Source organism: Anomaloglossus baeobatrachus, chromosome 5, assembly GCF_048569485.1.
Source record: "Anomaloglossus baeobatrachus isolate aAnoBae1 chromosome 5, aAnoBae1.hap1, whole genome shotgun sequence".
In the NCBI taxonomy this organism is placed as follows: domain Eukaryota; kingdom Metazoa; phylum Chordata; class Amphibia; order Anura; family Aromobatidae; genus Anomaloglossus; species Anomaloglossus baeobatrachus.
In genome coordinates, this window is record NC_134357.1 from 74561745 (window position 1) to 74583927 (window position 22183).

Here is a 22183-nt window from a genome sequence, read left to right on the forward strand (position 1 = left end):
CTCCATCATGCAGCACCTCGCTTTCCGGCAGCCGGGTCACTCTCTCAGCGTCTTCAGGAGAAGGTGGGCGGGCCTGAACTAGCTCCGGCTGTCACATGACCGGAGCGCGTGCAGGCTCCGCCCACCTCTTCCTTCCTGTACCTGGATTCACCGCGCTCCTGTACACCGGACGGAGAAAGTGACTCCGGTGAGGCAGGTAAGTATATGGGACCCTGCGGAGAAATCCGCAACAATAATTGACATGCTGCAGATTTTTCCGCACGGAAATCCGCACGATTTCCGCTGCGGAAAAATCCGCAGCGTGGGCACAGCATTTCCCAAATGCCATAGAAATGGCTGGGGAGTAGCTGTGCTGCAGATTTCTGGCAAAATCCGCGCATTTTCCACAGCGTGGGCACATAGCCTAAACGTGCGCAGAATAGAATGAGCGACGGTGACGTCGCTCATGTGACTCCATGGTATCACACCCACGGAAAGTATGAAGGGGCAAGGCGCCGCCCCTGTGACCAGAAGCTCTCTAATTTACATAGGAAATGTGAAGGTAATAAAACGTTTTTTATTTTTCATATCTTTCATATTATATAATTTTATAACACAGGGATAGGTAGGGAGGTGTAATTAGGGCACACATGCATCTGCTGATAGGTCAAAACGCATATTCTAGGTGACAGGTTCCCTTTAAACACCAGGAACCGCCTTAGTTTTTAGGTGATCATTTTCATTTTTAGTCACAATAATTCTTAAAGCTGAGCAGGTTATAGGAATTGCCACAAAACTGGACATAATTAGGCAGAAGTAGCCATTTATAGACACTATAGGGTTAATGGCAATGGTGGACCGCTAATGATGGCACACCGCAGAGATGCAATGGGGACAGATGCTGAATGTCTCCACTAGTGATGAGCGAGCACTAAATTGCTAGAGTTCTTGGTACTCGAATTGAGCAGATCGGACGCTAGGACGGGCTCAATCTGAGTAACGAGTATAATGGAAGAGTGTGTAGGAATCCAGCTCACCCACGTCTGACCTCACCGTGCCTCAGACTCGGATCCGGCCCTGCTGGTTATGATTAAGGGCGTTAAGCCAGAAACGCGTTAACAATGTCTCTATGCATTGTTTGAACTGCACTGAATAAATCACCTGATCACGCAGCTGGATCACTTCTTCATTTATCGATAATGGAAGAGTATGGGAAACTAAAGCATTTTTTCGGCAGACCCTCCTAGGAGTTTTGGGGGGGGCAGGAGAAAAGCTGAGATGGTGAAAAACAGCGTGCGGAAGACGCCTGGACACATCGGACTCCCAAGTCAATACTGGGAACAACGTTATCAGAGTATTACTCCAATTTTACGGTGACAGTAAAATATACAAAACCGAAGATAAAATTGATTTTACAGGAAAAAATGTTAGGAAATATTCTTCCCTGTATAATCACATGTATATAAGGTAAAATTAAGGCTGTGTGCGCACATTGCATTTTTTTCATGCATTTATGCAGCGTCTTAAACTGCAACGTAAACGCATGCGTTCTGCGTCCCCAGCAAAGTCTATGAGAATTTAGCAAATTCCATGCGCACGTTGCGCTTTAAAATTTTTGATAAAATCAATGTGTTCTAAAAAGCAATGTTATCATTATTATTACTATTATTTATTATTAATTATTATTATTATAGTGCCATTTATTCCAGGTCACTTATTTTGTGCGTTTTGGATGCTTTTCCCTCTCTGTCTATGGCAGAGCAAGCATCCAGAACGTATGAATTCTGCATCCATTCCGCATTCAAAATACATCCAAAACGCAGCTTTTTGGCTCATGCAGTGACAAAACGCTGCAGAATATTTGTCACGGCAGAAAACAACGTGCGCACATAGCCCAAAAAGAAAGAGAAAAGAGAAATCACCTCCTCCACTCCTTAGGCTATGTTCACACATAGCATTTTTGGACTCTCATTGCTTTCAATGTTGAAAAAACACTGCAAAAACACTGAAAGAGGTGACATCGTGCTTCTTTAAAAAAAAAAAAAAATGCATTTGTGGTGCCCTGGACAAGCTAGGGGCCACAGAGCACAACACCCACACACCCCACACTCCCGGTCAGGCACACCGAAGTCAGACACAAAACCCTTGTTGCCTTCCTCCAGGGTCTGATGTCCACACCAGGGGGTGGGCCAGGCGGTTGGTCTCCGCCCACCGAGGAGTTCACAGCCCTGGAGGCGGGAAAAGTAAGGAGTTCAGCTAGGGAAGTGAAAGTGGAAGGAAGGAAAGTGGCAGCTGAGCAGACTGAAGTTGGTCCGGGTGTGTGGCCCGGACAGATCAGCAAGGTTGCCAGACGGTGGTGATCGTCTGCAGGAGTGGCCTATCGGAGTCTGCTGTAAGAACCGTGGACGGCCGGTGGCCCGGCGGTACCGGACCGGTACACAAAGAGAAGCCAGCACCATCTGGCAGGGGCTTACAGACCCCGGCAAGGCTAGGAGTCGCCGTGAATTTGCCGAATTCGTTAGTGAAGGGACCCTCCTGGGTTTCCCAGCAGCCAAGTCCCGACAGAAGGCAACAGTCCAACCAAGAGAGGGAGACACTGCCACCGCCAAGGCAACCGTTTCTCAGGGCCAGAGCCTGCGGGCAAAAGGGGCTCCTCCAGCCCATATCCAAGCTGGGGAGCGGGTTACCGGTGGGAACCCATTGGAACCATCTACCGTACATAGGTGCAGGGAAAGGCAGTCACCATCAACCTGCCGGGAGAAACAACACCGCAGCCGTCTGTGGGACACGTCTATCCAGCCGTGTGTTTTAACGAGAACTGTGTCCTCATTATTGGCCGAGTGAGTACCACCGTGCCGTGCGGCACAGCGCTGCCCCCGCGACCCTGCACCTCACCAGGCCCCGTAACCCGCCTGCCATCCACCCCTACCCCCATCACCAGGCCCCGGGACAACTAACCCCCTACCCACGGAGGGGAGAACTAACAACAAGGCTGCTCCCTGTCACCGCTCCCGGGATCCCCGTCTAGAGCAGCGGTGGTGTCACCAATATCACCACTGATGAGGAGAAAACCTCGCGTCACCTCACGTAGGTGCTCAGGAGAAAAATTAGATAAGGCTGTGTAAGAACTCCGGCACACTAACTATCACCCATGGAGACACAGAAAATCAGGAGAACGTAAAGTTGATGTCAAAATCCTTTTCTTTTTATTTTGTGGTGAAAAAATGTGCAGATAGTGCTGTACAATAGTCCGCCAATCACAACGTTTCGGACGATTTGGCCTTCTTCAGGTCGGACAGGCTTAAGAATGACAGGACACTGAGTGGGTGGGTATATACAGGACACTATTGCTTGACCTATAGTATAATGGAATTGGTCATGTTGTGAATAAGTAGCATCGAGATACCATGGTTAATGGATTGTTATGTAAACATACCAAATGCTGGATTACTGCGTAGATCAAGGTATGTGAGATAACCAATTTCGGTTTGCACTATGGGTAGAGGATGACACTGTTATGAAAAAACGCATCAATTCCAGACATTGTACCTAAGCAACAATGTGATGGTGCATGGTCATGCACAGGAGGTCTGGATTACATCAGAACCCATACCTCAATAATCTTCTGTAAGTACCGTAGGTAAATCTCTGGCGTGGTCGGGAGTCTAGGATTGCCTAAGGAATACGGTAATTCCTGGAGTAATGTGTAGAGGCCAAGAGTTAGAAGCCACACTATGATAAGAATTAGAGGGTGGTGAGGCAGATAGGTGCTGGTCCAGGTGACTACCTGACTGAGACTCCACTGGTATTAATCTGGATGGGGGTCCCTACAGGACGTGCGGTTCACCCGCAAACCACGCAGGTACATGCTACCCGGACTCCTACCACTATATCCCAGGGACCCCCATCCAGATTAATACCAGTGGAGTCTCAGTCAGGTAGTCACCTGGACCAGCACCTATCTGCCTCACCACCCTCTAATTCTTATCATAGTGTGGCTTCTAACTCTTGGCCTCTACACATTACTCCAGGAATTACCGTATTCCTTAGGCAATCCTAGACTCCCGACCACGCCAGAGATTTACCTACGGTACTTACAGAAGATTATTGAGGTATGGGTTCTGATGTAATCCAGACCTCCTGTGCATGACCATGCACCATCACATTGTTGCTTAGGTACAATGTCTGGAATTGATGCGTTTTTTCATAACAGTGTCATCCTCTACCCATAGTGCAAACCGAAATTGGTTATCTCACATACCTTGATCTACGCAGTAATCCAGCATTTGGTATGTTTACATAACAATCCATTAACCATGGTATCTCGATGCTACTTATTCACAACATGACCAATTCCATTATACTATAGGTCAAGCAATAGTGTCCTGTATATACCCACCCACTCAGTGTCCTGTCATTCTTAAGCCTGTCCGACCTGAAGAAGGCCAAATCGTCCGAAATGTTGTGATTGGCGGACTATTGTACAGCACTATCTGCACATTTTTTCACCACAAAATAAAAAGAAAAGGATTTTGACATCAACTTTACGTTCTCCTGATTTTCTGTGTCTCCATGGGTGATAGTTAGTGTGCCGGAGTTCTTACACAACCAATATCACCACAACCGTGGGTGGCGTCACGGACAATATCCAATCCCCTCAACCAAATCCCCTTTTCACTCACGGGCGAGGAACGCCGCTCAAGTCCCCGGGATCCGGCCCACCGCTCGAGTCACCACCGAGCAGCAGCAGCAGCAGCCGGACCCGAGCAGTGGGAGAGCGCAGCGTCCCCTCCTCCGCCCGCGACACATTCATTTCAGTCAGAAAAAAAAAACCACAACAACAATCGTGTGCATTAGATTTATGAAATCTCATTGCTTTTGGTGGTATTGTAAAAATTAGCTTTTAATTTTCATAAAACTTATGAAAAAAAGCTACAAAATAATGCAGCAAAAATGTATTGTGTGAACATAGCCTTAACAGCTGAGCCATCTATCATGGGGCTTTTGGTTTTAGGTTGCAGCAGCAAGGACTGTAAGGGAATAATCCCTGCCTGTATGCCTCTAATCCAAACCTATCCCTCCTCCAACAGCTATCACTACACTGAATAACAGAGGTATTATAGGAAATAGAATAGATGTAGCCCTGACAAGGGAATTTTGGTTTTAGGTTGCAGCAGCAAGGACGGTAAGGCAATAATCCCTGCCTATATGCCTGTAATTCTAATCTATCCCTCCTCCAGAAGCCATCCCTACACTGAATGCAGCAAACAGTGATATTAATAGGAAATAGAATAGATGTAGCCCTGACAAGGAACTTTTGGTTTTAGGTTGTAGCAGGAAGGACTGAAAGACAATAATCCCTGTCTATATGCCTGTAATTCTAACCTATTCCTCCTCCAGCAGCTATCCCTACACTTCTTCCAGGGTAGACTGTGCCGACAGTCGCGTCACCAGTCTTTATACCCAATGACGTGTTGCGGCCGGCCGATCACTGCAATGCCAGTAACCAACATGGATATTATTATTATTATTTATTATTATAGCGCCATTTATTCCATGGCGCTTTACAAGTGAAAGAGGGTATACGTACAACAATCATTACCAGTACAAAACAGACTGGTATAGGAGGAGAGAGGACCCTGCCCGCGAGGGCTCACAGTCTACAGGGAATGGGTGATGGTACAATAGGTGAGGACAGAGCTGGTTGTGCAGTGGTGTACTGGACTGAGGGCTATTGTAGGTTGTAGGCTTGTTGGAAGAGGTGGGTCTTGAGGTTCCTCTTGAAGCTTTCCACGGTAGTGGAGAGTCTGATGTGCTGAGGTAGAGCGTTCCAGAGTATGGGGGAGGCACGGGAGAAATCTTGTACGCGATTGTGGGAAGAGGAGATAAGAGAGGAGTAGAGAAGGAGATCTTGTGAGGATCTGAGGTTGCGTGCAGGTAGACACCGGGAGACTAGGGCACAGATGTAAGGAGGAGACAGGATACATCATTACCATGGTTGGCAGGCAATCCCTAGATGTTTAGTGGCCGAAAAACGGCAGTGAAACATAGGTGGCGAGGACTTGACTGAGTACTGAGTGTGCCCACACACCCTGATGCTCGATCGAGTATTGAGCAATGGCGAGCACGCTTGCCCAACACAAGTCTCCACTTTTGCCCAGCATACATTGACAGTAAATGTACAGCATAAATCAGGAGTTGAATGGAGTTGGATGGTTATTTCACACAGTAACTGATGAAATTAGAACAAGATCTGATCACCATAGTTTAATCCCTTGTAAGCCGTGAACACAGACAGGAACTCTAGAGGAACTCCCACAAGACAAATTACAAGACCCAGATAGGTTCTTGTCATGGCAGCCGGAGGCCCATGATGATTCTAATTCAGACCTTTGCTATATAGGGCCTCACTGAGGGCCGCCCCAGGGTTTCTATAATCAACCCTGGACTATGGGTCACATATGCTAAAAATATTTGAACCCTAAATAAGTTTTTAAGCCCTACTCCTGTTCTGCATAAATTCACGCCCTGCTCCTTTTCACTCTATGCAAATTTTTACAAGTCCCAGCTGCCTATAAGCCGCTTTACATGCAGCGATATCGCTATCGATATCGCTAGCGTGGGTACCCGCCCCTGTCGGTTGTGCATCACGGGCAAATCGCTGCCTGTGGCGCACAACATTACTAACACCCATCACACGCACTTACCTGCCTAGCGACGTCGCTCTGGCCGGCGAACCGCCTCCTTTCTAAGGGGTGGTTCGTTCGGCGTCACAGCGACGTCACTAAGCAGCCGCCCAATAGAAGCTGAGGGGTGGAGATGAGCGGGACGTAACATCCCGCCCACCTCCTTCCTTCCTCATTGTGGCCAGCCGCAGGTACGAGGTTGTTCCTCGTTCCTGCAGTGTCACACGTAGCGATGTGTGCTGTCGCAGGAACGAAGAACAACCTGCGTCCTGCAACAGCAACGATATTTGGGAACTGGACAGCGTGTCAACGATCAACGATAAGGTAAGTAAAATTGCTCGGTAACGGTCGTTCATGCGTTTCACATGCAACAACGTCGCTAACGAAGCCAGATGTGCGTCACGAATTCCGTGACCCCCAACGGCATCGCGTTAGCAATGTCGTTGCGTGTAAAGCGGCCTTATGTATAAAGATCTACTTAAACTGCAAGATTTTAGGAACGAACATACCTAGGAACACTCATTTCACAATAATCAAGCAGTGTAAACAGGCCACTGATCACTTGATAGTTGGGTGAAACGATATTTTGGTTTGCACAAAAGATCGTCGTTCTCGGTGGAGTCACCCAGTTTACACAGAACCTGTGTTGTGCTACCGAGAACAATGTCAAGGAGTTTATGTTCTCCCCGCGTTTGCGTGGGTTTCCTCTGGGTTCGCTGGTTTCCTTCCATTCTCCAAAGACATACTGATAGGGAATCTAGATTGTGAGCCCCGATGGGGACAGATATTATGTCTGTATAGTGCTGTGGAATGAGATAATAATGGCAACCACAGATGCGAGTCAAATTTGCAATCCATAACCTATCAATTCATCCTGCAGAATCTCACAGTGTTTTCTTCCTTTTAATGGGAGAATTCTGCTATATCTGCATATCAGCATTTCTGCAGCGAAATTTGGTGTAAATTTTTCCTTGTGGACGAATCTTAAAGGGAACTTGTCACCAGATTTGGTGACTATAAGCTGCGGCCACCACCAGTCGGCTCTTATATACAGCATTCTAACATGCTGTATACAAGAGCCCAGGCCGCTGTGTAGAACGTAAAAATCACTTTATAATACGCACCTAAACGGATGGTATGGTGCAGATAAGTGAGATGGGTGTCTCCATTCTCCAGCTGCGGCACCTCCTCTTTCGGCCATCTTTGTCCTCCTTCTTTTGAAGCCTGGGTGCGTGACGTGTCCTACGTCATCCACACAGGCCGGCATTGAGGTCCTATGTAGGCGCACTTTGATCTCCCCCGAGAAGGGCAGATCAAAGTATTGCAGTGCGCACTTATTTTAGGAGCAGCTACCACAGAAGTCTCTTGAACAACAAGAGGAGACGACCACTGCAGACCACAGCCAGGAACCAACTATAAACCACACCCAAACCACCCCAGGGTGAAGTTTATAAAGGAAGTCAGAGGCTGTCAATTGAGAAAGAGGAGGCGCCGCACCCGGAGAACGGAGACACCCATCCGACCAGTCTGCACTGCACCGCCGACTGTTTAGGTAAGTATTATAAAGTCATTTTTACGTTCTACACAGCGGCCTGAGCTCTTATATGTTAGAATGCTGTATATAAGAGCCCACTGCTGGTGGCCGCAGCTTATAGTCACCAAATCTGGTGACAGGTTCCCTTTAAAGACTTAGCTGGGAAAGGATCAGGTTACATATTTTTTCTTTTTACAACCATCCCATAGCTTAGCGTGTTCAGACCGACGTCACAACGTGAAGTTCTGTAACTGGAGCCCTTGGTAAAATGTAACTCCTTACTATATAGGCCGCTTCTTCTAGATCCTACAGGCTAGTCTCCAAGTGACTCACTGACCGCGGGTGCATTCTGCCTACAAACATCTGCATGATTTATGGAAAATCTTGGCAAGCTTTCCCTCTCTTTCTATGGGCATATCGAAAAGCCTAATGTGCAGCCAAACGGTGACTAAGCTTTGGCCTGTGCATGGGTGACTGGTGCAGAAATCATTAAGAATTTCTCAGAATGTCACTAATTCCATCACATGTGTACGGCCAGATAATCGGGATGACCACATATCCACCGCTGGTGCCCAGGATTTTTTTTTCTATTAATGTCAATGATTTATTGTCAGGTCACTTGAAAATGAATCTGAAGGAGCTTGTTTCCCCAAAAATGTTACCCCCATTTTATTCCGCATCAAAGAGTAAACTTTATGGGGAAGCTCAAACCATCACAAGAGAAAATTTGGGAATTTTATATGGAAATCTGAGGCAGAGCCACGTATGGGGGAGCACACATGGCGGAAAATGAGTTACCCGTCGTGTGCACTACATGTGCCACCACATGGCGCTGTGCATGATGTTCAGTGGTACTTTCTAGAAATAATAATGTCAGATTCTTTTCCGGTGATCCGACTGCTGGGATCTCCACAGGTTATGTGGACAAAGGTCACATAGTCATCTTCTTCAATATAGAGCGTGTACAGCCGCTGCGCCATTCACTGTCTATATGATGGTTGTTGCGCATGCTCACAACAGCTCCAATCACAGACTTTGCATCCCTTGCTCTGGGGACAGGTCTCGACAACTTAACATCAGCTGACTACACATTTATCATCTGCTTGGTAAAATAACACGGTCTATGGGGCAACCTCTTTAAATGTTCCGCATACTGAATATTAAAAATAAAATTGAAAAAAATAAAAGGTGACTTCATTTTTTTAGAAAAAAAACTAATATATGTATATGTGTGTGTATAATAAATAAAAACTATTTAAATAAAATATTAACAGGATTGTGACATTAATAATCTAAACCTAACATCACATGGACCACGTAAGATCAATCACCAGTAAGCAAGCGCCATCTAGTGGCTCCAAAAATTCTAACATGCATCGGAAAAAGAAAATAAGTTGGTAAAGCTTTATATAAATGCAACATATTATAGGATTTTCTGGTAGTATAATACCACATACATAGATAGCCTGTCCTTTCTTGCTATGGATGTGCATGTGTTTGCAATGAAACACAATGTTATTAATATTAGTTCAAAGTAAGAGGTTTTAATCACACACACACACACACACACACACACACACACACACACACACACACAATTATATACTGTATATATATTTATTATACACAGCGGGTGAAATAAGTATTGAACAAGTCACACCAATTTTCTAAGTAAATATATTTCTAAAGGTACTATTGCCAGGAAATCCTCACCATGTTGGTAACAACCCAGCCAATCCCAATCCACATAGGCGAAGAAATCAAACCATAGATGTTCACAACTCAAGCTATGTGAAATAATGGGAAATGACACAGGGAATAAGTATTGAACACTTACTGAAATTTAATTAATACTTCATACAAAAGTCTGAAGAAACTAGTTGCATTCCACACAAACACTCTTCAAATCCTGAATCTCCCGTGGGCTGCTTCTATGAACTCTGAGCTTTAGTTCCTTCCATCAATTTTCTATTGAATTCAGCTCTAGTGATTGGCTCGGACATTGTAGCAGCTTAAATATACAGTGCCTTCTGGCATTCAAACATGGTGTGTGTGTGTGTGTGTCTGTGTATCTGTGTGAGAGAGAGTGTGAGAGAGTGTGTGTAAGAATGTGTGTGTGAGTGTGTGAGAGAGAGAGAGAGAGAGAGAGAGAGAGAGAGAGAGAGAGAGAGAGAGAGAATGTGTGTGTGTGAGAATGTGTGTGTGTGAGAATGTGTGTGTGTGTGAGAATGTGTGTTTTTGAGAATGTGTGTGTGTGTGTGTGTGTGTATGTATGTGTGTGTGTGTGTGAGAATGTGTGTGTGTGTGTGTGTGTGTGTGAGAATGTGTGTGTGTGTGTGTGTGTGTGAGAGAGAGAGTGTGAGTGTGTGAGAGAGAGTGTGTGTGTGTGAGAGAGAGTGTGTGTGTGTGTCTGTGTATCTGTGTGAGAGAGAGTGTGAGAGAGTGTGTGTAAGAATGTGTGTGTGAGTGTGTGAGAGAGAGAGAGAGAGAGAGAGAGAGAGAATGTGTGTGTGTGAGAATGTGTGTGTGTGTGAGAATGTGTGTGTGTGAGAATGTGTGTGTGAGAATGTGTGTTTGTGAGAATGTGTGTGTGTGTGTGTGTATGTATGTGTGTGTGTGTGTGTGAGAATGTGTGTGTGTGTGTGTGTGTGTGTGAGAATGTGTGTGTGTGTGTGTGTGTGTGTGTGTGTGTGTGAGAGAGAGTGTGAGTGTGTGAGAGAGAGTGTGAGTGTGTGAGTGTGTGAGTGAGTGATGAGAGAGAGAGTGTGTGTGTGTGTGTGTGTGTGTGTGAGAGTCTGTGTGTCTGTGTGTGTGTGTCTCTGTGTGTCTGTGTGTGTGTGTGTGTGTGTGTGTGTCTCTGTGTGTGTGTGTGTGTGTGTGTGTGTGTGTCTGTCTGTCTGTCTTTGTTATGGTGGCATCCAAAGAGTTCAAATTTGGTCTCCTTGCCCAGACTATATTCTCCCAGTATGTCACAGGCTTGTCTATAGTTTGCTGAGCAAACTTTACCACATGAACATGCTTTTTGTTCAGCAGTAGTCTTGTGTGGTGAGAGTGTATACAGGTTGAGTGCATTACTTATTGTTTTCTAACCATTGTACCTGCTGAATCCAGGTCTTTCTCTAGCTCTCCACAGGTGGTCCTTGACTTTTGCCTTAACTCTTCTGGTAATTATTTTCACTCCACTGAAATCTTGCAGCGAGCACCAGGATGTGACTGGTTTATGGTGAAATGGTGTTCTGTCCACTTTCAGATTATGACCTCAAATATTCTCAGTCAAACCTTCGGTAATTTACAAATTCATCTTTAACAAATGCCATCAGTATGCTTTGCAATAATAAGGTTGCAAAGCTTTGAGACAGCTCACTGGTTTTACTCTTCATGAGAGGTTTCTTGTGTATCACCTTTTTATATGCCATCAGTTGAACAAGCTGATATTATTTTTCACTAAGTGGCTTAGTTTTTAATTACTGATAGATTTTAGCTTGGATCATCACTTTCCTTGCCTTTTTGCATCTTTTTTTTCTTCATGTGGTCAATCCTTTTTTCCCTGTATCATTTCTCATCATTACACATCACTAAATTTATGGTCCTCTATGGTTTGATTTCTTTGCCAGTGTAGATGACTTGTTACTGATATCTGGTGAGAAATTCATATCAATAGTACCTATAGGAATATATTTACAGTACTTAGAAAATTGGTGATGTGTTCAATAATTCACACGCTGTATACACACACACACACACAAATATATACAATCCAAGGTGGTTTTAGTGCTCATAGATATGTGTTTTAGGCTATTCTGTAACTGTGCATTTTTTGGGATTTTGCACGATGTCTCTGCCCTCCAGTAAAATACAATACCAAGTCATAAATATAGACCTAATACATAGCGCTATACGCCATTTGATATACATCTCTCCATATATTGCTCATTCAGAATCCAAGCATAAGTACCGTAGTTATATTTTACTATGTAAAATGAGCCTAACAACATAGCCATGAACCGAATCTGAACTGCCGCACCTGCTCTACATAAGCACGGATCCTCCAATCCGCCTGCGCCCCAAGGTAGCGTTCTCAAGCATTTCTAAATTCTTTGAAATTCTACTTAATTCCCGTCCCTGACCTCGGCACATTGCTGTATATTAAAGGACTACAACAACATCCATATATGACTCAACTTGCCCTGGGAATAAATACTTCACCTTGGAGCCACTTCTTGCTCTAAAATTAGATAAATATGGAGGAGATTTTCATTACAGAACGCTCATCTTAGGCTAGTTTCACACTTGCGTTCAGCGCAGTCCGTCACTATGGAGAATAGCGCAGTCCGTTAAAGCACTGCGCTATTCTCCATAGACTTGTATGGACGACGCACTGTAACGCAAGTGTCTGCGTTGCATCCGCTGGACGACACAGCGTCGTTATATTGACGCTGCGTCGGGCGGATGGAACGCAGCATGTAACGTTTTTCTGCGCTTGGCGGAGTGTCAAAAAAACGCAATCTGCAGGAATCCGTTAGGCGTCCGTTGTTTTTATAATGGACGCCTATGGTGGCGGATTCCGTTAGCTTGCGTCATTTGACGGATTCCGTTAATGCACCTGACTTTACACAATTGCGCATGCTCAGATGTGTAAAGTCAAGGAAAAAAAACTACAACGGACTGCGTTATTTTGTACGATCTGTAGCATGCGTTGTGCCACTATATGCAACGCATCCGTTGCATGCGTCACACAATGCAATGCTACGGATCCCGTTCAACGCAGGTGTGAAACTAGCCTTAAAATTTACGGCAGAGCCATTTGCAGGAGGCTGTATAGCAGGGTATATAGTACCCCGAGCCATAGGGACTCTCATATTTGAACCATAGTATTTGTAATGTATTCTCCCTTAGAAGCAATTACCTCCATAATACATCAGCTGAAGAAGAATGCCACATTATTTTTTGTTGGATTTATACAGATTCAAAGGCTGTGTTCACATGGAGTATTTTTACTTTAAAGGGAACCCGTCAGGTCCAATATACACCCAGAACCACAAGCAGTTCTGGGTGCATATTGCTAGTCCCTGCTGAACCGTCCCAGGCTATAGTAGTATAGATGAAGGCATCTTTAGAAAGAGTATTTCTAGAGATCCCATATAATATGCTAAGCCAGGGACTAGTCGCAAGGGCGTTACTTCCCTTGGCTAGTCAGCCCCCCTTAGCATGTAAGCAAACGCCTGTGGGCGTACTAACATGCTAATGAATGTGCAGCGTCAGAGGATGGTCGTACTCCCCTCTGTTGCCATTGCGTCCAACCGTGGACTTCGGCTCAGTGCGCATGATCCCAGAATTTCGGTCATGCGCACTATGAAGTCGGGTGTATGCATCCTGGCTTCGAACTCGTGAAGTGCGCATGACGAAAGTCCGGATCATGCGCATTGAGACGAAGTCCAGCGATGGAAGCAGAGTCAACTACGTTCGGGTGTCCGCCTGCAGAAAACGTATATGTGCAAAAATGGTGCAAGACAGAGCAAACGCTAATGAAGTCTGCTCCTATATAGTCAATGGCCCTGTCGGCGCATGCGTCCGAAACACATTTTGTGGGGTGGGGGAGGGGGGCGGTTCGGACGGATGTCCCGACGGGACCACTAAACGTAAGGCAAAACGCAGTGTGAAAGGGGCCTTAGCCGAGTGTTATGTAACTGTGATCTGATACTGCGATGGGATCAAAGCTCTGTGGGAGGAGGGATTATCCTCCTCCATTGTCAGCTGATGTGATTATCGCACTGCACTCGGATGTCATCTGTGTGCAGTCCAATGTTTCACTCGCACCCATAGACTTGTATGGGTGTGAGTGACATGTCTCTTGCTGACAATCACAGCATGCTGCGACTTTTCACTCAGAATCTGTATGAGAAAAAAGCTGACCATCTGCTCTCCCTCATTGAATAACATTGGTCCGAGTGCAATGTGAGATTTTCTTGCATTGCACTCATCCGTCTCATACACTCATGTGAGCGCACCCTAAGGGGCACTTTGCACACTACGACATCACAAGCTGATGCTGCGATGTCGAGTGCGATAGTCCCCGCCCCTGTCGCCTGTCGCAGCTGCGATATCTTGTGATTGCTGCCGTAGCGAACATTATCGCTACGGCAGCTTCACATGCACTCACCTGCCTTGCGACGTCGCTCTGGCCGGCGAACCGCCTCCTTCCTAAGGGGGCTGGTCATGCGGCGTCAGAGCGACGTCACACGGCAGGCGGCCAATAGGAGCGGAGGGGCGGAGATTAGTGGGACGTAAACATCCCGCCCACCTTCTTCCTTCCGCATAGCCGGTGGAGGCAGGTAAGGAGATGTTCCTCGCTCCTGCGGCTTCAAACACAGCGATGTGTGCTGCCTGCTGGAACGAGGAACAACATCTTACCGTCGCTGCTGCGAAATTATGGAAATGTTGGACCCTACACCGATCATACGATAACAACGCTTTTGCGCTCGTTAATCGTATGTAAAAGGATTCACATACTGCGATGTCGAGAGCAACGCCGGATGTGCGTCACTTTCGATTTGACCCCACCGACATCGCACCTGCGATATCGTAGTGTGCAAAGTACCCCTAAGGGTTGCAAAAGCAAAAGTGCCAGTCATTGCAGACTGCGTCTGCCTAACACAATCCACTTGATTTTCTAGACAATACGCTTGCGTCACGCTGGTGGGACCACAGCGGCAAGTGCTCAAAACCCTAAAGTGTATTGTGCCACTAAAATGGATGGTTTACAATGTAATGCACATCTGTGCTGATTCCTGCAGGGCAAGAGACAATCTTTGAAGACATTTTTTTTACTCCGGTTGATAGAGCGTAGTCTTGAACGAAGTCCTCAGAGCTCCTACATGACTGGGTCAATTATTTTATACGCCAGTTAGGCTCCTTTTTGGCAATCATTTTCTGATTCCAGATGTAACCAAGTCTTTATAATCCTATGATCATGAAACCATCATTCATGATCATCACCTAGATCTGGTAGCTCGAAAGAGGAGAGTATGAGCTAAGTTTGCAGCCGTATTCAGACAAAGACGAACATCTTTTTAAATAGCAGACGGAGTATCATCCATTACTCTGATGCAGTCCAGATGGTTCCCGTTACCAGGCGCAGGATTACTGATTGTATAACTTAATTTTACATTCAGATCTAAAGTCATCTGGTCGCCATAATGAAAAAGAATCAAACGCTGCTCATTCAGTTTCCAGCCTCTCGGAGTAATTCTGGAGGGAACGGGACCCTGCTCTTCAAAAGGCTGCGAGACATTCACTAGACTCGCTCGATGGAGATGAAGACTCCGAAGTAACATCTGTTATTAATAACACGGTCTAATAGTCTGCAGAGCCCGGACCTTCATTTATTACATCCATCAGCAGGAAACTAGAATAATTAAATGGGAAAATAAGCAACAGAGGAAACTGGTCCCAGATTACTCCAGTCCCTGAGAATAGAGCCAAACCGGAAAGATGGTGCCGGGACTTCTCCGGACTGGATCATTTATGTCAATTACCATCTAGGAGTAAAAATATTGATAAGCAACTAATGACCATGAGTGCAAGAATGCTAAGTGTTAAATGGTTAAAACCTCTGTGCATACACTGTGCTAAGCGGAATAACCCACAGGGTGGCCATACCCGTTGCGATGGTTTTACATGAATGCTTTTCATAGGCTTTATATGTACTCGTCCATCCAAACCCCGAATTGTGAAACTGACTATCAAGTTTAATCACCAGTGGCTTTTGACATAACACTAAAGGCCCTGTTACACGCAACGCGATATATCGCCGGGGTCACGGCTTCTGTGAAACACATCCGGCATCGTTAGCGACGTCGTTGTCTGTGACACCAACGAACGGCCGTTCACGATCAAGAATATTCACCTTATCGTTGATCGTTGACACGTCGTTCATTTTCAAAAAAAATCGTTGATTGTTGCAGGATGGAGGTTGTTCGTCGTTCCCGAGGCAGCACTCATCTCTACGTGTGACATCTCGGGAACGACGAACTTCAGCTTACCTGCGGCCGCCGGCAATGAGGAAGGAAGGAGGTGGGCGGCATGTTCCGCCTCTCATCTCCGTCCCTCCGCTTCTATTGGGCGGCCGCTTAGTGACGCCACTGTGACGCTGCACGAACTGCCACCTTAGAAAGGAGGAGGTTCGCCAGCAACAGCGACGTCGCTAGGCAGGTAAGTCCGTGTGACGGCTCTTAACGATTTTGAGCGCCTCGGGCAGCGATTTGCCCGTGACGCACAAATGACGGGAGCGGATGCTTTCACTAGCGAAATCGCTGCATGTAAAGCCTCCTTAAGGGTACGTGCCCACAATCAGGACTCGCTGCGTCCTGGACTCAGTGGGACAAGACCTGTGGGGCAGAGATTCTCCTCCGCAGGAGATCGCAGCTGCTCGTGCCCACGATCAGGGTTCGGGGCGCAGCGGTCCTTCGCTTGTGTTCTTCCTCCGGATAACGCTTGAGTCTCCACAGCAAAAAAATGACATGTTAGGGCTTGGGAAGCCGCACCGCAGGTCAGTTTTCGCTGCGGGAAAAACAAGCACAGTGGACATTGGATTTCTCGAAATCCCATCCACTGTGCTTGTACTGTACAATGCAGCATTTTGGACACAGCAAAAACATGCTGCGTCCAAAACGCTGTGAACCCTGATTGTGGGCACGCACCCTAAGGGTTCTCTCACACATCCGTGCAATTCGGTCCAATGTCGGATCGCAGTGCGTGGAGTGGCCGCAACTCTCCTGACTCAAGCTTGATAGCCTCAGAGATATATGCAGTTGTCAAACTCAGGCCGGGAGAGTCATGGCCACTCCGCACACTGCGATGTGACATTGGACCAAAGAGCATGTACATGTGAGAGCGCCCCTAACCCTCGTTTACAATACAAGATAATCGTCAACGAGCATTCATCCATCTTGCAAAACAAAACAGGCTGCCAATCATCTAATAAATGAGCAAAATGCACACTGATCGAATTAAACTATCATTTGCAGAGCCTAAAAGATTATCGTTCTCGACAACTGCCGATTGGTAAAGGTTTAACGATTGGCAGTAAAAATGGACACTAAAGGCGGCTTTACACGCAACTATGTATTAACGATACATCGCCGGGGTCACGGAATCCGTGACGCACATCCGGCATCGTTATCGACGTCGTTGCGTGTGACACCAACGAATGGCCGTAAACGATCAAATATAGTTACCTTATCGTTGATCGTTGACACGTTGTTCATTTTCATAAAATCGTTGATTGTTGAGGACGCAGGTTGTTCGTCGTTCCCGAGGCAGCACACGCTACGTGTGACACCTCGGGAACGACGAACTGCAGCTTACCTGCGGCCGCCGGCAATGAGGAAGGAAGGAGGTGGGCGGGATGTTATGGCTGCTCAACTCCGCCCCTCCGCTTCTATTGGGCAGCCGCTTAGTGACGCCGCTGTGACGCCGCACGACCTGCCCCCTTAGAAAGGAGGCAGTTCGCCGGCCACAGCGACGTCGCTAGGCAGGTAAGTAGTGTGATGGGTCCTAGCGATGTTGTGCGCCACGGGCAGCGATTTGCCCGTGACGCACAAACGACGGGGGCGGGTGCTTTTACCAGCGACATCGCTAGTGATATCGCTGCGTGTAACACCCCCTTAAGGTCAAGTGCACACGGTGCGTTTTTATCGCTTCTTTTAGGGCAGTTTTGTGACAAATCTGCATGCAAATCCTTATGCTCGCAAAGTCAATGAGAATCCTGAAGTTTTTTTCCCCTTGCAGATTTGGTGCAGAAATAAATCTGCAACATGTCAATTATTTCAGTGTTTATGCAGTGTTTTTCACCCTAGAATGCATAGAAAACGGATGGGAAAAAAACCGCAGCAAAACAGGTGTTTTCTTCTGCCAAGAGATATAGATTTGTGGCGCAAATTTCTCAGCGTGCGCACATAGCCATCGTCGTGTTTCACACGTAGCCTCAAAGTCGATAAGTTTTAAATCAGTCTTTCCTATTTGCTGCTTTTTGTGGGTGGAAAAGCTTTTATTGCCTTTTTATATTAATCAGCAGCATGCCAATTTTTGTTGTGGAAACAAATAATTTTTGCAGATTTTACCCATTTATTTTAAAGGGGACCATAAATCTACAGGTTAAAGGGGGTTGTCCACTACTAGGACAAGTTTCACCTAATTAAAATAAAAAGCCTATACTCTCCTCCGCGGCCGGTGCGGTTCCAGAGGTGCCGGAGCTCATGTTCCTGAGGTTTTTGTAAGGTTGCCACGTCTTGCAAATTGTGAGGCCAATATCCGCCGGGTTCTTTCTCACCATCTTCAGATGCAGGGGCAATTAAGAGGTGAGCGGCAGCTGCAGCTCTCACTTCCGGATGATTAACTCATTTTTCCGAAGGTGGGGAGAGTGAAGCCGGCGGAACACGAGCCCCGGCACCGCACCAGCCATGGAAGAGCGTATAGGCTTATATTATACTAGAAGGTGGCCCGATTCTACGCATCGGGTATTCTAGAATTTACGTATTGTGTAGTTAATGTATGATTTTTGTTTATATATATATATATATATATATATATATATATATATATATGTTGTGTGTAGTTACCAAGTGTTTGTGTAGGGCGCTGTACATGTTCTGGGTGTGGCGGGGGGTGAGAGCGGTGTTGTATGTGTGTTGCGTGTGTTGCGTTGTTTGTGGAGTGCTGTGTGTCTGTAGCGTTGCGTGTGTGTGTGTTGCGCGGTTTGTGTGGGTGTGGTGTGTTTTGGGGGGAGGTATGTTTTGTGCAATGTGTGTGTGTTGCGTGGTATGTGCGTATATTTATGTATGCCGCGGTGTTTGTGTGTTGGGTGTTGTGTGTGTGCAGCGTTGTCTGTGTGTGTGGGTGTCTGTGTAGGGCGGTGTTTGTGGTTCCCAGTGTGTGTGTGGTGTGTTGTGTGTGTGTTGGGGGGAGGTGTGCACCTCCCATCGTGCTCCATCCCCCATGCTGCGCACCCCCCATCGTGCTCCATCCGCCATGCTGCGCACTCCCAAACGTACTCCATCCGCCATGCTGCGCACTCCCAAACGTGCTCCATCCGCCATGCTGCGCACTCCCAAACGTGCTCCATCCCCCATGCTGCGCACTCCCCATCGTGCTCCATCCCCCATGCTGCACCAGCATCAGCCTCTCTGCCCCCAGCATCAGCCTCTCTCCTCCCAGCATCAGCCTCTCTCCTCCCAGCATCAGCCTCTCTCCTCCCAGCATCAGCCTCTCTCCTCCCAGCATCAGCCTCTCTGTCCCCAGCATCAGCCTCTCTGTCCCCAGCCTCAGCCTCCCCCAGCATCAGCCTCTCTTCTGTCAGCCAACGTGGAGTGAAAAGAAAAGGATGATCCGGCACAAAATCTCCTTTGGTAAAAACATCCAAAATTTATTGAAACATCATTAAAAATAGCGTGAAGACCAAGTATCCACTCAGATGGAAAGCATGGAGGTCATGATAACTTTACGCGTTTCGGACAGTTATAAAAGCAAAAAAAGTCCTTAATCATAAGTTTATGATTAAGGACTTTTTTTGCTTTTATAACTGTCCGAAACGCGTAACGTTATCATGACCTCCATGCTTTCCATCTGAGTGGATACTTGGTCTTCACGCTATTTTTAATGATGTTTCAATAAATTTTGGATGTTTTTACCAAAGGAGATTTTGTGCCGGATCATCCTTTTCTTTTCACTCCACGTTGCCTGTTACCGGTTGGGATAAACCGAAGGATCCTAGGCACCCGCTAGGCTGAACAGTCTGGGCAGCAGGTGAGCTGAAGTTTTCTTCCTATTTACCTCTCTTCTGTCAGCCTCCCCCCTCCCAGCCTCCCCCAGCATCAGCCTCTCTCCTCCCAGCCTCCCCCTCCCAGCCTCCCCCAGCATCAGCCTCTCTCCTCCCAGCATCAGCCTCTCTGTCCCCAGCATCAGCCTCTCTCCTCCCAGCATCAGCCTCTCTTCTGTCAGCCTCCCCCAGCATCAGCCTCTCTCCTCCCAGCCTCCCTCCTCCCAGCCTTCCCCAGGATCAGCCTCTCTCCTCCCAGCCTCCCTCTTCCCAGCCTTCCCCAGCATCAGCCTCCACCTCCCAGCCTCCCTCAGCATCAGCCTCTCTCCTTCCAGCCTCCCCCAGCATCAGCCTCCCCCAGCATCAGCCTCTCTCCTTCCAGCCTCCCCCAACATCAGCCTCCCCCTGTATCAGCCTCTCTCCTCCCAGCCTCCCTCCTCCCAGCCTCCCACAGCATCAGCCTCCCCCTCCCAGCCTCCCCCAGCATCAGCCTCCGCCTCCCAGCCTCCCCCAGCATCAGCCTCTCTCCTCCCAGCCTCCCCCAGCATCAGCCTCTCTCCTCCCAGCCTCCTCCAGCATCAGCCTCTCTCCTCCCAGCCTCCCCTAGCATCAGCCTCCCCCTCCCAGCCTCCCACAGCATCAGCCTCCCCCAGCATCAGCCTCTCTCCTTCCAGCCTCCCCCAGCATCAGCCTCCCCCAGCATCAGCCTCTCTCCTCCCAGCCTCCCCCAGCATCAGCCTCCCCCAGCATCAGCCTCTCTCCTCCCAGCATCAGCCTCCCCCAGCATCAGCCTCTCTCCTTCCAGCCTCCCCCAGCATCAGCCTCCCCCAGCATCAGCCTCTCTCCTCCCAGCCTCCCCCAGCATCAGCCTCCCCCAGCATCAGCCTCTCTCCTCCCAGCATCAGCCTCCCCCAGCATCAGCCTCTCTCATCCCAGCCACCCCCAGCATCAGCCTCCCCCAGCATCAGCCTCTCTCCTCCCAGCCTCCCCCAGCATCAGCCTACACCCTCCCAGCCTCCCCCAACATCAGCCTCCCCCAGCATCAGCCTCTCTCCTTCCATCCTCCCCCAGCATCAGCCTCCCCCAGCATCAGCCTCTCTCATCCCAGCCACCCCCAGCATCAGCCTCTCTCCTCCCAGCCTCCCCCAGCATCAGCCTCCCCTAGCATCAGCCTACACCCTCCCAGCCTTCCCCAACATCAGCCTCCCCCTCCCAGCCTTCCCCAGGATCAGGCTCTCTCCTCCCAGCCTCCTCCAGCACGCCGTGCTCCTCTGCCGACACTCACAGATCCGATCGCATACACACACACACACACCCACCCGATCGCATACACTCACACCCACCCGATCGCATACACTCACACCCACCCGATCGCATACACTCACACACACCCGATCGCATACACTCACACACACCCGATCGCATACACTCACACACACCCGATCGCATACACTCACACACACCCGATCGCATACACTCACACACACACACACATTGACGATATTGCACATACGCGCTCACTCACAACATCCGGAGATACCACATGCTTCTGGCCATGTGATCCTCCGGCAGGTCCTGGAAGCTCACAGCACAGTATCGCGGCCGAGAAGCAAGCGATATCTCCGGATGCTGTGAGTGTGTGGATGCGATCTGATCTGAGTGTGAGGTGTGTGTGAGAGTGAGTGTGATCTGATGTGTGTGTGTGTGTGTGTGTGTGTGTGTGTGTGTCTGTTGTTATGTGTGTGCAAGTGGATGTTCCGCCGCTGCAGGACCTTGATGCGCTGGTAACTATGCTACCATGGTTACCAGCGCATCCCGTCCCCCACTCGCACGGGAGCCCACACCAGCATATGGCGGCAAACCCCAGCAATGCGAGGGTTTGTGTCGGCTGGGTTGGCGGCGTATGCTGGTGTGGGCTCCCGGGGGTACAGTACTCACCTGGGAGTCGTGTCTCCGTGTCAGTTCGGGGGATGCGTGCGGGGGGCGGGGCCAGAGCGAGCGTGCATTGCGTGAGGGGGGCGGGGCATGGCCGAGTTGCCAATACGTGCAGGGTGCCGGGGCAAGAGGCCAATCCGTGTGGGGGGCGGAGCCTGTGCGAGCGGCCGGCCAATCCGTGTGGGGGCGGAGCCAGGGCGAGCGACCAATCTGTGGGGGGGCGGGGCCATGGCG

General features: G+C 48.2%; 1 protein-coding gene across 1 annotated transcript in view; it reads right to left on the reverse strand.

The window, feature by feature from the left end:
- Positions 1–22183, reverse strand: part of LZTS2 (leucine zipper tumor suppressor 2) — a 215411-nt gene that overhangs the window by 119000 nt on the left and 74228 nt on the right. The gene's annotated exons all lie outside the window — the stretch shown is intronic.